The sequence below is a fragment of the Crinia signifera genome, chromosome 8, assembly GCF_055691185.1.
Source record: "Crinia signifera chromosome 8, ASM5569118v1, whole genome shotgun sequence".
NCBI classification, from domain to species: domain Eukaryota; kingdom Metazoa; phylum Chordata; class Amphibia; order Anura; family Myobatrachidae; genus Crinia; species Crinia signifera.
The window spans coordinates 111390979-111405058 of NC_139224.1; the positions used below are offsets into that span (position 1 = coordinate 111390979).

Sequence of the window (14080 nt, forward strand, 5' to 3'; positions counted from 1 at the left end):
ATTTTTTTTACAAATTTCCTTTAGTAAATTTCCCCCTATGCCCCACATCGTAATGGCTAATACACATTATGCCCCACACTATAATGCCCACTTCACAGGATACCACACACCATAATTCCCATTACACATTATACCTTCCTCACGCCGTTATGAGCATTACGATAATGGGCATTATACATTATGGCACATAAATGCCACTTACCTACATGCTAGTTGCCAGGAGTTTGCCATGGGTAATTTCTTATCAGTGCCCAGCGGGATAACATGCTCATTGCAATGGGGGATTTCATGATCATTGTCCACTGCCCCCACAATGAGTCCTGGGGGAGCCAGCGATGTTAGCAGTGTCAGTCAGCAGTGGACAAGCCATGCAGTCACGTGGTGGCAGACGCTGCGCCCTGTGCGGTTGCATGACTTGTCTGCCGGTAGAAATGACGCTATCTTTACTTTGTGCTATAATTAAAAAATTCGGTACTTGTTTCCTAGCACGGCGCCCAGATTTTCTACGTACGCTAACGTAGTGAAATCGCATTGCATCCAGAGGCACCAAGATGACATAACCACACCTATACCATTTTAGGTGCACACCAGCAGTGTGGATCGTGTCCCTGTACCTTATATAAAGTAAGTTATTACTTTGCCTTATAAGGTCTGGTATCTGGTGCCTGGGTGGTGGGGGTCATGTACAGGGTGGGGGTCAGGTGATTATGTGCAGGGGGTGCCAGGGGGGATAATGTGCAGGATGTGGGTGACGTGATCATGTGCAGGGGTGTTGATGATGTACAGGGGGGTATCATGTGCAGGGTGGATGGGGGTCAGGTGATTATGTGCAAGGGGCACCAGGGGGGATCATGTGCAGGATGTGGGTGACGTGATCATGTGCAGGGTGTTGATGATGTATAGGGGGGTATCATGTGCAGGGTGGGGGTGAGGTGATAATGTGCAGGGTGGGGGTGAGGTGATAATGTGCAGGGTGGGGGTGAGGTGATAATGTGCAGGGTGGGGGTGAGGTGATAATGTGACTAGCCTGTTGTTTAATGTTAATACAGTTATACAGGTGTAGCACATTGCGGTGTCATGTTGGTATTATTGTAATGGTGGAGCAGACTGCTGTGTCATGTTGTTATTAATGTGCAAGTTGGTGTGTCATGTTATTGTACTGTTGAAGCTGACTCTATTGTCATGTTTATATTGCAGATTGCTGTGTCATGTTATTGTTATTGTACTGTTAGAGCAGACTGCCTTGTCATGTTATTTTTAATAATGTAATGGAAGTGTAGGTTGTTGTGCCATGTTATTGTTATTGTACTGGCTTGCATGGTGTACATGGAGTATAGCCATCCATTTTTTACAGATTTTTTGTTTCATTATATTTTTCAGAAATGCCACGATCAATGGGAAACAAGTTTTTGGCTCATTTTATCGAGATCTACAAGGAAAACGACTTGCTCTGGAAGACCGATCATAGGGACTATCGTAATCAGGCGAAAAGGAATCAGGCATATGCATAGGTGAATCTAGAAATTTGCTAATGGGTGGTCCCAGGACATACAGTATGTTTTTTGCGCGCGACGAAGCCGAGCACGGAAAAATGGGGCGTGGTCTAATTTCAGGGGTTGTGGCTTAATAGGGGCAAGTTTATTTTAAAAAAGCCATTGCTGAGCACTGGGCAGGGCAGTGGGAAAGATTACAGCCTTTTTTAAAATAAAAGCCATTGCTGGGCACGGCCCCTGCCCAGTGCCAGGCCAGCCCAGCAATGGCTTTTATTTAAAAAAAAAAAGCTGTAATCTTTCTCAGTGCCCTGCCCAGCTGCACTGGGAAAGATTAACTGGGCAGGGGCCGTGCCCAGAATGGCCTTTATTTAAAAAAAAGGCTGTAATCTTTCCCAGTGCCCTGCCCAGCAATGCCTTTTTTTTTTTTTAAGTTTAATCTTTGCCAGTGGGCGCCGGTAAGTGCAGCAGTGAGAGTGACTCACTGCTGCAGAGACAAATTAATTTCTATGTAAAATCATGCCCACTGCCCATCAGCAATGTTTTTTTATCAAAAATAGAAAAGGCTGCAATCTTTCCCAGTGCCCAGCCCAGTGTCCAGCAATCGCTTTTAAAAAATCTTTCCCAGTGCAACACTGGGAAAGATTAAACTTTAAAAAAAAAAGCCATTGCTGGGCACTGGGGAGGATTAAAGCCTTTTTTATTTTTGATAAAACTTCGATATGCACAGAGTATGTGGAATAATTAGCGCAATAAATTTGAGGAAGTGCAGCCCACTACAACAGAAAAAGGAGGTACACCACCTCCTAGAGATACTGGAAATAGACAAATTTAGTTGTAGCCTGGCGCAACTTCCTCAAAAAGATATTAAAACAACCATAAACATTTGACAGGGGTTTATTAGATTAAAAATAAGCAAACAAATATATTTGATACAGAATACAAACGAACAAATCTTGTGGACTTCTGACTTGGGTTAACAATTTTCGAGGATAAATATATTGTATCTCACCATCAAATGATGCTGCGGTGGGCTATTACTTCAAACGAAGTGTCTGCGGCACCACCGCAGAAGGCTTGGTTCTTTAGATGAGATCCTCAAAACAAGGTGCAGTTGCAGTAAAGTGCAGGTGCAGTAAAGGCAGTCCCCATAAAGTGTCCAAGTGTCCAGGTAAAGTGCAAAAAAGCAAGTATTGCACTATGTAGAATCAAATGATGTGTCCTTTAAAAGCAGGGTCAGCAACGCGTTTCGGAGACACACAGGTCTCCTTTTTCAAGCTGGGTATCAGCAGACACTTCGTTTGAAGTAATAGCCCACCGCAGCATCATTTGATGGTGAGATACAATATATTTATCCTCGAAAATTGTTAACCCAAGTCAGAAGTCCACAATATTTGTTCGTTTGTATTCTGTATCAAATATATTTGTTTGCTTATTTTTGATAAAAGACATTGCTGATGGGCAGTGGGCCCTCCACTATCCACGCCACCCCCACTATCCACGCCACTCCGAAGCACGGCGAGCGCAGCGAGTCATCCAGGGAAAATGGTGAAAGGACTCAGAGGATTCCCCATTTCATTGAAGCATCCAGGGACTCCTGTTGGAATTAACATCATATGCTTTTATGTCTGCACTTACCTGTGGACATATTTAAATGGTGAGAGTCCTGGGTTTCTGTTCACTGCCAGTAGATAAGGCACACTTTTTCTTCAAACTAATTGGTTTTGACAGGTCCACGCCCCTTTTATACAGTTTGTCCACGCCCTTTTATACACTATGTTATCAAACGTGATAGCGTGTGATAGCCCGTATCACGTTTGATATGAAAGTGGTATAAATAATATTAACCCCCGTATTAAAATATAATTGGTTTGATACTGTAACTTCATACACTGATATTGGTTATGTGAAATAACACATATATAAAGTACGCTTAATGTTATCTTAATCAGCTGGTAGAATTTCTAAACATAATGCTAAAAAAGTTGTTAGAAAAATATGGTATACAACAGATATATAATTCGTAGAACTGTAGATCTTGTTTTATATCAAATTTGATTTGTGTAGGATGTCGCGCAACGCCGATCATCAAAACAGCCGGCTGAAAGCCAGTTATTATAACGTATTAAAGCCGGGGAGTTTTTGCGGCTTTGATAAATATTATAAAGCTTTGAAAAATAAATTTAAAAGATCCGATGTGAGAAAATGGTTACAAGAGCAAGACGCGTACACATTGCACAAACCGGCTAGAAAAAACTATAAAAGGAATATGATATGCGTATCGGATATAAATCAACAGTGGCAATGTGATTTGGTATCACTCATAGATCTGGCAAAGCACAACGACGGCGTAAAATATATACTAACCGTCATCGATATATTCAGTAAGAGGGCCTGGGCTGAAAGTCTGACTGCTAAGAGCGCGACGACTGTCGCTAAGGCTTTTGAAAAATTATTCCAACAGGGGGACGTACCGCGGAAACTACAAACCGATAATGGTAAAGAGTTTCTAAACAAAGTCCTAAAAAAGTTGTTAGAAAAATACGGTATACAACATTTCACAACCAATAATGATGTGAAAGCAGCTGTTATAGAACGCTTCAATAGGACTTTAAAAACACGAATGTGGCGATATTTCACGGCGAATAATACATACCGATATATAGACGTTTTACAAGCGTTCATTACCAGTTATAATAACACATACCATAGAACGATTAAGCGGGCGCCGAATGAGGTGGATGGCTCTAATGCGCTGGATGTCTTCAAGACGATATATGGCGATTACTTTAGAAGTAAGAAAACAAAGGCTTGTTTAGCGGTCGGGGACCACGTTCGTATCTCAAAATATAAGGATATATTTCAGAAAGGTTACGAACAGAGTTTTTCTGAGGAAATATTTGTAATACGCGGAGTGAACACTAAAGGACTTAAGCCGCTTTACACGTTGGAGGATCTCTACGGGGAGGCTATAACGGGTAGTTTTTACCCCGAAGAACTTCAAAGTATACCGAAAAACTATAATAGGATTTACAAAGTGGAGAAGATTTTAAAAAATAAGACGGTTAGAGGGAGGAAACACGTATTAGTCAAGTGGCGTGGATACCCCACAAAATTTAACAGTTGGGTCGCTGCATCGGAGATAAAAGATATATAAACAAAGAGGAAGATGGATGACAAACCATTCTACATAACATTGCCGAGTAACGCCTCAGCCGATACATTTCCACAAAATAAGATTTCTGACTATACCACAAAGTTAGCAAGGCCGATAGACTTAAGTGGAGATTGGGAAGTAGCTCTTACAGAAATACAATACCCACACACCTGGAATACAATCGATGTGCGTGATTGTGTGTTGAAAATAACAAAGTGGGATGGGACGAGCGGTACAGCAACGAGGGTTTGCGTTAAACCGGGGTTTTATGAAACCATCGGGGCGTTACTGTTTTCTTTCAACGCTGAAATTGACCGACATAAACTGGATGGTTTAAAACTATTGTACGATCCGCTTGAACGAGAGATAATCATCGACAACAAGGCGATGTACAACATCACAGCCGGTCCTAAATTGTCGAGAATACTGGGGTTATACCCGAAAACTAAGTTTTTAAAACCGTGCGCCGACATCAGCGGCGGGCAATATACGCTCTTCGTGTACACAGATATTATCGAACATCAGAGGGTCGGTGATAGTTATGTTCCGTTGTTGCGTACCGTTGAAATAAAGGGCCGTAACAACGAGATGGTCACTATACGGTATGAGAAGCCCGATTATGTTCCGTTGTGCAAGACGCATTTTGACACTATAGCCATAGAGATAAAGAATGATCAGAACGAAAACATGTCATTCAAGTTTGGGAAAGCGAACGTGAAACTACATTTCAGACGCCGCAAATCCGAATTTTATTAAAGACAATGGTGGCCGTTAAAAATTATGGCGACCCGGGGCTCTACGCGCAATATTATAAAACACAGGCCGGTAATGGATTACCCGGTTTTCACGGCAGCGCGTATATGTACGGGTGCGGTTTAGGTGGAATTTTTCGAAGCCTGTTCAGAAAAGCGGTACCGCTTTTCCGAAGAGGGCTGGCGATAGCAAAGCCCCACGTGAAGAATGCAGCACGCAACATCGCGAAAGACGTCATCGGACAAGCCACAGCGGCTGTTGTGAGCAAAATACACGACGCAAATCAAGCGAAGCAAGATGGATCAGGTTTAATCTATGCCAGGAAAGGGGCGGCTAAAAATAAACGGAAGCGGGCAATACGACTTCCGACATGGTGCAGACCCCTTTTAAACAAAAAACGGAGCAGACGCGGCTTAATTAAAAAAAGGAAACCGAAGCGAAGGGTCGGTGATATTTTTTAAGCATGTCTTTCATACACAATGAATCCATGGAATGCGCAAAATCTGAACTTGACCTTTTTGACGTACCACCGACGCAGACCAGCGTAGAGAAAAGCCTCTACGTCGAAGTTCAACCTTTGGCGGCATTATCCGAGACCGCGCCGCTTGAATTCTACATAGCGGCCAGCGGTGAACACTACTACGATCTGAACAACACGTTGCTGTACGTGACCTGCAAGATCGTACGGCCTGATAACACGGCTATACCTCAAGACGCCAAGGTCGCTCTTATTAATTACCCCATAGCAACTTTATTTAGTCAGGTTGATGTCACTTTGGGCGATAGGCTAATATCGCAGTCCAATAATCTTTACGCTTATAGGGCCTACATAGAGACCATACTGAATTATAGCTCAGATGCGCTATCCACAAAACACACAACTGGATTATTCTACAAAGATGTGGCTGGAGAACACAACACAAGAACCCTGGATGGTGTAAACACAGGGTTTATAAAAAGGGCAAGAACAACGGCACAAAGTCGAACGGTTGAATTATTGGGCCCGCTACACTGTGACCTTTTTCATCAACATAAACTAATATTGAACGCCGTGGACTTGAAGATAAAACTCATCAGAAACAAAGATGCTTTCTGCTTAATGTCTGCTGAAGCGGAGGCCTTTAAAATTCAGATTGTTGCAGCGTCCCTGTTTGTGAAAAGGGTTCAGGTCTCACCCGCCGTCCGGATTGGACACGCCCAGGCCTTACTGACCACCAACGCCAAATATGCGATCGATAGAGTGGGCATGAAGATCTATAGCATACCGACGGGGAGTCGCGTATTTAATTTAGAAAATCTGTTTTTAGGACAGGTGCCAAAAACCGTTATAGCCGCTTTTGTAGATAATGAAGCGTTTTCAGGAGCCTATGACAAAAACCCTCTACGGTTTGAACATAAAAATGTAAACTTCGCATCCCTATACCTGGATGGAACACCGCATCCGGCCAAACCATTTCAACCAGACTTTGAACACGGTAATGCGGTTCGCGAGTATATGTCGCTCATTCAGATCACAAATAAACAGAAATCAGATTCGGGTATACTAATTGACCGTGAAGAGTACCTCAACGGCTACACACTATTTGCTTTTGATCTGTCGCCTGAACAGGAATGCGCGGAGCATCTGTCTCTAATCAGAACCGGAAATCTACGAGCTGAATTCCGGTTTGCAGGAGCGCTAGACCGGACAGTCAACATAATAATATACGCATTATTTGATAATATCATCGAGATCAACCAGCGACGCGATGTGCTGTATGATTATCTATAAATGAAATAAATAATTTTTATATTTATCGTATATTTACCAATATTCATCACCCCATCAGCGATATGAACACATTGCAGATAAATTGTATACTGTACGCTAATCCGGTGACGCGCCTGTTTTTTAAAGGGACCTACCCGTGTGATATGCTTCCGAGCGGTAAACTATCGCAATACCCCTGCGCGTTTGTAATCAACACACACACCAGCGCCCAACCGGGGGAGCATTGGTTGGCCGTTTATTTTAACAACCAGCGCGAGTGTTACTTTTTGGACTCTTACGGTTTAGAACCTGACAACCCCCTATTCCCAAAGGCCATAATAAATTTTTTAAACTCAAATTCAAAAAGAATTTATCACCAAAATAAGCAGTTGCAAGGTTTTAACAGTACCGTTTGTGGACAATATTGTATATACTTTATATTTTTCATGTGTAAAAATTACAAATATACAGATGTGTTGGTCCGTTTTAGTTTTGATACAAAACGTAATGATCGCTATGTATCAAACTTTGTAAGACGTCTCCCTAGAAGTCATTGTTTGAGTCGATATACGGGTAACTGTATACAGTCCTGTGTCACCAGTAACCAACATGTGTTTGATAAAAATAATGTGTAATACAAAATTGTTTGTGTAACTTGTAACTAATGTTGTGATTGAAGCGCTGTATGTACATTGCTTATGGTTACTTTCTATTAAAAAATCTTGCTTATTGAACTTTATACCGTGTGATTGCATATTTTTGCAGACAAACTGGTTAGAATCAAAGAACAAAACAGCATTTTATAAATCATAATCATATTTTATTGGTACAGACAAAATGTATTTACAGCAAAATAATCACGAATAACACGATAAACTTTACAGTTAAAACAATACACTAAATACATGATACAATACAAATTAAACGTCATCGTACAAATTAAACAAACAAAAAAAAATACATCGTATAAAAACATTATAAAATAGTTATATGTTAAAGGTTCAACCACTGCGAATCCTGAAACAGATTTACGGATCTTTTCCTCGGTAGTAAGTATCCGTGGGGCGTTGTTAACCCGGGGGAATTTAAAGCATTTATACGACTTTTTTTAATGTTGTGTATTGGGGAGGCTATATTTACATTGCCAATTTCATCATCGTAGATTTCAGCTTTTAAGCGATCTAACTGTAATCTGTTTGATGCATTACCAACTACAGTGGACGGGATATTCAACTCAGCCATAGCGCGCATAAATTCAATCCATCCGTTAGGCATTTTATGACTCGTCACGCTGTGGTTTTGCGTGATACCCCTTATCAAGTCTAACACATTGGATCCTGGCACTGTGACACCTTTATACATAAACACACCCTTGCGGTCCCAATTCGCAATGTCTTTAGAGCGAACCATTTTACTCATTAGTATTTCACAGTTCTTTTTATACCGCGCATTAACACTGTTCAAGACATCGTGGTAAACAGCGTCGGTAGCATCGTCTTGTGTTGGGTTAGTTGTATCCTCAACAGCATTTGCACCGGGTGATAAAAGCGTTAAAGTTGACATTTCTCTATCAGTTTGTTTACTCAACACCAGGTATCTCTGTAACACAGCTGTGTAGCGTTTTGCCTTTTCATACTCTGATAAAGCATTATTATGTAGTATACTTATGATCTCAGCATCTAGGCTTTGCGTGGCTGTTTTGCGTATATCATCGCCGGTTGGTTTGTTGTTTAAACGGTCTATCTGTTGCTGGGGGACCAGATACATTTTCTCAGCGTATTCCATCACCGATTAGACAGTAGTCCGGTAATTAATGGAATGGCAAATCCTAGCAACGATCCGATGAACCCACCCGACTGTTTCACCAACCTCTTCTTTTTCCCAATGGCGCATTTCTTATTACAAAGCGATTTTATAAGGGACCTCTTCTTTTTAAGGTAGTTCAACTGGCGCTGTGACAGGGGTATTTTACCTTTAAGCGTATTGAGAGCAATCTCACATATGGCTGTCACCAAATCGTTTGAAGCGTTGGATAATATAGCGTTTCTTTGGGCCGGTTTGGCTTTAATGAGGGTTTTTAAAAGGGCCCAATTACGCCTTATCCTGGTCGACATGTTCACAGCTGTTAGAAGTGGTAATGAATGACTATAGGATGCGCGGTTATAGCTATTTAGAACCCCGCTTCTTAACAACATAAGCTACTGGTGTGTCGGGGGGAAATAAACCGCTTCGTAAACGATAATCATCAAGGGCATTGTTTCTTAAATCAACCAGTAAATAACCGTATGGAGGCTCCGTAGCGGACTCATAGGCTTCAAGAAAAAAACGATATTTTGATGGGTACATTTGTCTAGCCAGAATGCTAACCTGCATTTTATCCCTGGGGTTTTTAAACAGGACCATATATTTTGTGTTTAAATGTATAGTCCTGCTCTTTCTACCTTGACAAAATATGTTTTGCACAAGGTACATGACACTGAGATTACGATGGTGCACATACTTTGTGAACGCTTTCTCAACCTCAGAATTATTACTCGCAGCATCCATCAAGTCATCTATCACCGTTAAATTAATCTTATCAGGGGGAAAAAGCTGGTCGTCGCTAAATGACTCGGGCAACCCCTCTATAAAACGCATACCAGGGTGAGCACTCAGAAGTTGGTCATATATCGGTTGCCAACAGGTGTAAAACCAAACAATATTATCAGGTACATGCGTCATATGTGTGGATGCGTGTTGTATTAGCGTTTTCACAAAATAACTTTTCCCCGAATTGGAGGGTCCGGCTAAAATACAGGAGAAGGGGTGTTGAAAACGGATATCCATCTTAATAACCAAATGGTAGGGTTGTAAAATTATCCGTGAGGTTACGTTTAGTGTAAACGCACTTTTGCGTTTTCTGCAGCATACAGGTTTCAATCTGCCAGTACTTTTTCACACGTACTATACCGGGCTGCCTGGTCACAATTTTTTTCTGATCCTCGCCTTTGGGGTTTAAAGGATAATCTAAGACCAGTTCTTTCAGACTGTCAAAGTTAACGTGCTGCTCATTACAAACATTCAACGTTATACCTTTGACCTTGAGGCTCGTCTTGCCGTTGCTTAGCCTATAGCCGTATGACTTGGGGCCGGCTGAAACAAACTCTGTTATATGCGTACCAGATGGTAGTTCGCTGGTCAACTCCCCTAGATAATCGCCTAATGGCGGATTCCAGTCACCGGGCCTGCTGACAAAAATTACAGAATCTGTATCGTGATACAGACATCTATCTTGTAATCTATCCAATAGGTTGTACAACTCGACGCGGGCGTGCGCTGTGGTAAATGCTGCTATAAATATATTTGTTGTTGAAGACCTGGTATAATGGTCTTTGGCGTATTTCCAGTTGACCATAACAGTTTCTGAGTCTATGAAGTCTAAAGCAGACACCTCATAGTGTGGTTGAAAGGCATATTCAAAAAGCTTATCAGGATCTGTCACTAGACAAGTATTGGGCATGTTGCTACGTTGACCAAATTTACCCCATAATGAGTTTAAAAACAATTTAGAAATTTGTCTTTTGGCGGGGTTGACATTTATGTGTTCGTGTCTTAAAGCTATGCCCTCATTTTTTTGATACGCGTCTATGTACTCTTGTTGTTTCACAGAGTCTGTACACCAATCGGGGTAACCAGAAGCCTCCTGTTTATCTCTGAGGTGTGTTTTAATGTAACCTGAAAACAGATCATCAGATCTCTCATCAAAATGCCACACCTCATAGATTTTACACACTTTGTACCCCTTTTCTATAGCAAGATTTATCTCCACTGTGCACCATGTACCGGTTAGGGCGCGGTTTTCTGAGTCATGAACACACGGCTCACACTGTCCAGATTCGGCGCATGTGCGGCACAGCGGAAACATTAACTTACCATTCATTTTAACCGGTAAAACTGGAAAGAAAAGGCCTCGCGGAGGATTAATTTTTAATTTAACAAAACCGAAATACTTTGTGACATCATCAAAGTCCTTATAAATGATGCGTGGGTGACGTATAGGATATGTTTTGGTCTTGTTGACAAATGGGTATAGGCTAGTAAAGTCAAAATAGTGTATTTTTTCATCGCACTCTGTCTTGTGATAAAGTTTTATGGCGTTAGTGCCACCGCCATAAAAACCATCACGAGGATCCAAGGGGTCAGGGATTTCCAAACCTTTCAGAAAAACCTGAAGCTCCTCATCAGTCTCCCTCATTTTCTTCCACTCACACCCCCACATCTCCCTTATCTGAAATCCACACCGTTTAAGGTATTGTATCCTTAACTGTGTCTTGTGCCGCAGTTGACCGTAGGTTGTTTTAGTCAGATTGTTTTCATCATCGGTTTTGTAACAGTTGTCACAACCGTGATAAAAACACCCCTGGAATTCAAAAGCTGTTGGCACGCCGTTAATCACGGCGTAACCATCCAGACTGTATCTACCGACTTTCTTCTCACCACCTTGTAAAGCGTGTCTTATACTCACACCTTCTTTGTGTTCTATGTACATTAACCACTGTATGGCTGGTGTTGAGTAACGCTTCTGGGTCTTGTGATAGTTATCACCCGGTACAAGAGCCAATGTGTTTGCCTGTAAATATTTACAACGATACATAGCCATACAAACCGACGCTAAAGTCGTCAGCTGGAATGGATCAACGTGACGTTTAACGGCTACATCTTTTTTCTCTGCCGCTATTACAAACTCCTGTTCTGTCATGGCTATAACGGCTGATCTGAAAGCTGCGCACCCTTTTTGCAATATTCTGACATCCTCTTTACAATATCGTATTAATTCTTTTTGAAAATTAAACGCCTTGTGTTTGTTTTTTTCGTACCACTCTGTAACATCAGCGGCCTCCTCAGGCATCATGTGTTGTAGGCCAAAATATTCTATTGAGGGCATGACCCCTATGTAATTTTGGTTATCGGCTGTGTTAAAAAAATGCGGGAAATGACCTTTAACGCCATCAAATCCCATGGCCTTTGGAAATCTGCTCAATTTCATGGGGAGAAAATTGAGAGAGTCTATAAACCTAATCTTCAGATCTTTTATTGTGATACACATTATGTTTCCGCCATTAGAGATGAGGGATACTGTATACCGTTCTTTGATGATCTTGTTCAATACAAAATACGAATCATACCGCCCAGCGTTATGGGCTATGAATGTGTAATGCGCAAATTTTGGTTTCATGAACGTCTTTACAAAATCATCGATACAAGCTTTGCCCTTAAACTCCCAGGATTTCTCACCCATTAATGTGAGAGCGTAACAGTAGTTTGGTATATGTATACCTGTCTCCTGCATGCATTCGAAATCAAAAAAGATGTATTTGGTGGTGGGTTCTTCCGCTTTGATGGGCTGTATGTAACACAAATGATCCGCAAACCCATCAACATATGCCTTGCAAGTAGAACACTTTAGCCCCTGACACTCATGAGACCTGCGACGGTAGAGACAACACCTGTCGCAATAAACATGTTCAAGACAGGATATTTTGCGATCTAAAGCTAAGGATTTGTGCTCCTCTAAACATTCACGCGATCTGCAAAACACCCTACAAACCGAACATCTTAATGCGGAAGCCCCATCATCAGCGCACGCTTGTCTGTGACAAGCCTTACAAAAGAAAAGACAATCGTGGCTATTTTTGCGCTCATAAGTTCGATTACATAAGGAACAGAAATATCTCGATCCGAGAAATGCGCAGATATTAATCAGGCCATAATAGTGTGAATCGTGATATAATACATACAGGGTATCACCGTAGCGCGAATCTGAAGAATAGTAATGCCAAGAACGATTATTATGATATAATATTGTAATTTTTGTTTTTAAGTGTTTTTCAAAAACAACAACGTCGCTAAAGCTGACTGCTTTATCGATCGGTAGGTTCAAATCCTTATGAATTTGAAGCGCCCGATCGTGTATTTCAGCGTCTGTGGCATTACCTTTATCCAGAAGTTTGCAGATCGATGCCGCAAAGCACAAATAATTGTGCGTATTGTTGAAATCATACAGGTGTCTTCTGCGCCTTTCTATAATTAAGCTGTATGGAATGCGTCTAAGGCCGCGACCAGTTAGGGCCCCACCCGCTCTATTTCTAAAAACAGTGATCACAAACCTTAAACCCGTGCCTAATAAGAATTCAGCGTTACTTTGAAGAGTGTTTGTAATTTGATTCAAGAAACTGACAGCGTCTAATGATTCTTGCGGCTTTCGGTGTGAGTAGATGGCGTTGTGTAAACCACCCCCCTCCAATCTTAACTGTACACGATCATTAGGGTCAACACCAACCATGAATTCATCAATCATAACCTGTATAGCGTTGTGTACGGCTTCAACACCCTCTGCAAATGATGTAACTCTTTCCAAATTAACAAATTGAAAATGATTATGATACTCAATAGCTCTGAAATTAGGATGGTGTCGCTCATACCTGTTAACAGCTTCTAAGTACACATCTCGCCGACCTTCACCATTACCGGGTGGCGCACCCCCATCTATGTCATTATGCATGGGCGTTGCGGGGTGTTCAACATTGTCAGGTGACGCAGCGTCACCCGGTAATGGTTGGTCCGGTGATTTGTCAGCCTGTGCACACGGGGTTGGGGTTGTGCATCGCCCCCTGTGTTGTTTACGCTTTCTCAGCCTGTATATGCATTTTAAAGCCTGTTTTATTTTCGAACGGCGAAATAAGTGTGAGATTTTGCACGGTACATTTGCTTTAATTCTTGGGGCTTTTTTACACACATGTAAATTACGTTTCAACCCATAACCCACCATGCCTAGTCACGGATCCGTTTCAATTATCTCGGCAAAATGATACATGTTCGCTTTAATAAAATCCCTAGTCCTCACGGTCTCTGATATATGATTTGATGTTACATTCATGTACATTTCTACAA

General features: G+C 41.6%; 1 protein-coding gene across 2 annotated transcripts in view; it reads right to left on the minus strand.

Annotated features, from left to right (window-relative positions):
- Positions 1-14080, minus strand: part of LOC146026374 (dimethylaniline monooxygenase [N-oxide-forming] 2-like) — a 149410-nt gene that overhangs the window by 65247 nt on the left and 70083 nt on the right. The gene's annotated exons all lie outside the window — the stretch shown is intronic.